Below are 3,550 nucleotides of genomic sequence, written 5' to 3'. Positions count from 1 at the left end.
CCGCTTGGCATCTTTCTTGGCCTTAAGACAACAATTCTGATGGCTAAAGATCCAAACGGGACACAAAAAAAAGAAAGAAAAAAAAAAAAAAAAATTAAATCTGTTCCGTGCACGATCGGCCGCTTTGGATCCCAGCTTGCTCCTCTCATAGACGTTGGTCGAAGGCACTCCTCGGTCGTCGAAGGAGGACAATACAGAATGCCTTGCCAGGCACAGAGAGAAGGGTGATGCCTCTCCAATTGGTACACTCGGAGGTCTTGCCCTTCTTTGGTAGCTTGACTATGGCGCCCTTCCGCCAGTCCTCCGGCACTGTGCCACTTTGCCAGCACTTGTTGAACAGGGTCGTCAATTCTTCCACCTGGGCTTGGTTGCCGTGTTTCAGGAGCTCTGCTGGTATTTCGTCTAAGCCAGTCGCTTTGTTGTTCTTGAGGCTCTTGATCGCGATCTTCACTTCCTCGATGGTGATTCTGCCAGTGTTGACCCCAAGCTCATGTTGGGCATCCTCCGCCTCAAAATTGTACGTCGTGGCGGGCTCTGGCTGGTTAAAGGTCTCTTGGAAGTGTTCGGCCCATCTTTTGTTTTGCTCTTCTTGAGTGATCAGGAGCATCCCATTTTTGTCCTTGACCGGGACGTTTGCATTAGTCCTCGATCCAGTAAACTCATTTATGATGCGGTATATGTCTTGGAGTCATTCCGATCTGCTGCTTCCTGAGTTTCGGCACCTTTTCGTTCTAGCCATTCTTTCTTGTCTTTCCAACAGCTTTTCTTCACTAGCCGATCTAACTGCGTATGGTTGGGTTCCCTCCTCTCTGGCTTGTTCGGTTTTTGGCCTGCTCTCTTTTGAGCTTTGCGATTTTTTCTCTCATCGATCCGTTTCCATGTTCTTCCTTGGATCCACTGTTCGCTTCTCTTTCCTCTGCGTCTTCTGATAGTGTTTTTGGTGGACTCCACGGTGGCGTCCCTGTGGCCAGTCCAGAGGTCTTCCATTTCTCCAAGGACGGCGAAACGATTTTGCAGTTCTAAAGTGAAGGCGTTGACAACGGTCGGGTCCTTGAACTTCTCAATTGCGATTGGTTTCTTTGGTGCGGGCTGTCTTTGGTTCCAGAGTTTGAGTTTGACTTCCGCTCTGACTAGGTGGTGGTCAGATCCAACATCCACTCTTCGATAGGCCCTTGCGTCATGCAAAGCAGACCTCCATTTTTGGCTGATGCAGATAAAATCAATTTCATTGAATGTACGCCCATCCGGGGATCACCATGTCTTCTTGTGGATCTCTCGGTGCTGGAAGTATGTATTTCCAACGCACAGCCCATTTTGCTCGCAGAAGGATACTAATCGTTCGCCGTTGTCACTGAGATGCGTTGAAGATGCATGTGGTCCAACCACTGTCTCCAATCCTAATCGGTCGCCACCCAGCTGGGCATTGAAGTCTTGCATCTTAAGGTTGTGATTCGGGATGTCATTAACGATGTCTTGCAGCTGATTGTAGAAATTGTCCTTGAAAGCAACTTCCGTATTGTCCATTGGCGCATAGACTTGCACAATGGTTGTCTTGGTGTGTACCAATCCGAAACAAGCTGTGATGATGCAGTTGTTAACAGGTTTCCAACCAATGAGGGCTCTCACAGCTTCTTTGCTCAATACAAGCCCCACTCCATGTTCATGTCGATCTTCGTGACACGAGTTCAAGATCGTCTTGCCATCGCTGATAATTCGGCCGCTCTCTATCCACCTCATTTCACTGATTCCGAGGATGTAGAGCCGATAATCGTCAAACTCCTTCAAAAGTTGAGCCAGCCGTCCGCTTTGATATAACGTGCGAACCTTCCACGTCCCAATTCTTGTGATGGTTTTGGCGGAGAATAATGCTTCCATCGGGCGCTGGATGCCGTTTTCGGTTTCTTCCATCACCGTCATCCCGTTTGAAGTAGAATTCCCGCCACGCTGCCAAAAAACTTCTGCTTTCGTTTGTCATTTCTGTAGCGGTAGGGTTTTTTTACAGGGACGGGTTGCTAGCCTGACGCCCAACCCTCCTCCTTTCTCATCCAGGCTTGGGACCGTTCATGGCAGAGTTGGGGTGGGCGAATGACCTAAATAAATATTTTAACAGGTTTGATCAAACACCCAACCCCTCCCCCAGCATTGTCCCCTCTGTTGCAATCTCCCTCATCTTCAGGGAGTGCCTGTCTTTCATCTCAGGACTTCACACCTCTCAGCTCCCAGCCATCACACCCACCCACGGTTTCTGTGGACTCCAACTTACACTCCCCTCCCCCCAAATCCACTCTTTCCATCTCAGCACTTCGAGTGAGGAGCGAGCTTCACCAGATCAAGGTGCGGAAGGCTGCAAGTCCAGATGGCATCAGCTCCAGGCTCCTGAGGTGCTGCGCAGATGAACTGTGTGGCATCCTAGGATATCTGTTCAACCTGAGCCTGTCACTGGGGAAAGTACCACATCGCGGTACCGATACCAAAGGCCTCCCATCCCAAGGACCTCAGCAGCTACAGGCTGGTAGCCCTGACATCACATCTGATGAAGACCCTCGAGAGATTGGTTCTAAACCATCTGGGCCCCCTGGTGAGGTCTTCATTGGATCTGCTGCAGTTTGCTTACCAGCCTGGCATCGGGGTGGAGGACGCCATCATCTACCTCCTGCACCGAGCTCTAACTCACCTGGAGAAGCCTGGAAGCACTGTGAGGATCATGTTCTTGGATTTCTCCTGTGCTTTCAACACCATCCAGGCACGACTTCTGAGGGACAAGCTGGAGCTATCAGGAGGGTCACCACATGTCCCAGTGGATACTGGACTGCCTCACAGGACGCCCACAGTATGTGAGGACACAGGGCTGTGTCTCTGATACGCTGGTCTGCAGTACGGGGGGCCCACAGGAAACTGTACTGGCACCGTTCCTCTTCCCCCTCTACACTGTAGACTTCTCCATCAACTCCCCACAATGCCACCCACAGAAGTTCTCTGACGACTCTGCCATAGTCAGCCTCATCACAGGTGAGGATGACTCAGAGTACAGACAGTGGACTCTGGACTTTTTGGACTGGTGCCATGCAGTTGGTTGTGGACTTCCGCAGACACAGATCCACCACACTAACACCGGTGAACATCCAGGGAGTGGAAATTCAGACAGTAGACTCTTATAGGTATCTGGGTGTTCACCTGAATATTAAACTGGACTGGAGCCACAACACTGATGCTCTTTACAGGAAGGGATCAGAGCAGACTCTACCTGCTGAGCCGGCTGAGGTTATTTTGAGTCCAGGGAGCACTTCTAAAGACTTCCTCCCTGCAGCTATCAGACTGTACAATCAAAACTGCTCCCAACAAATATAGATGTTTACATCATGATGTAAATATGTAAAAATTATGTTTCTGTTCTGTGTCCTGTTCTGTTTGTATATGTGTGTTTATATTGCTGATACAACCAAATTTCCCCTTGTGGGATAATTAAAGGATTATTCTATTCGATTATTCTATTCTATTCAAACCTATGGGCAATTTAGTGTTTCCAATTAACCTAAACCCACTAACTGCA

The 3,550-nt window shown here is 49.3% G+C and overlaps 1 pseudogene; it reads right to left on the bottom strand.

Moving 5' to 3' along the window:
• Window positions 1-663: 663 nt before the first annotated feature.
• Window positions 664-1,917, bottom strand: LOC146390372 (protein CFDP2-like; annotated as a pseudogene).
• Window positions 1,918-3,550: the final 1,633 nt, after the last annotated feature.

This window comes from Perissodus microlepis, chromosome 3 (genome assembly GCF_051167445.1).
Source record: "Perissodus microlepis isolate ML-2025 ecotype Zambia chromosome 3, ASM5116744v1, whole genome shotgun sequence".
NCBI classification, from domain to species: Eukaryota; Metazoa; Chordata; class Actinopteri; order Cichliformes; family Cichlidae; genus Perissodus; species Perissodus microlepis.
This window is presented reverse-complemented; position numbering and strand designations above follow the sequence as displayed.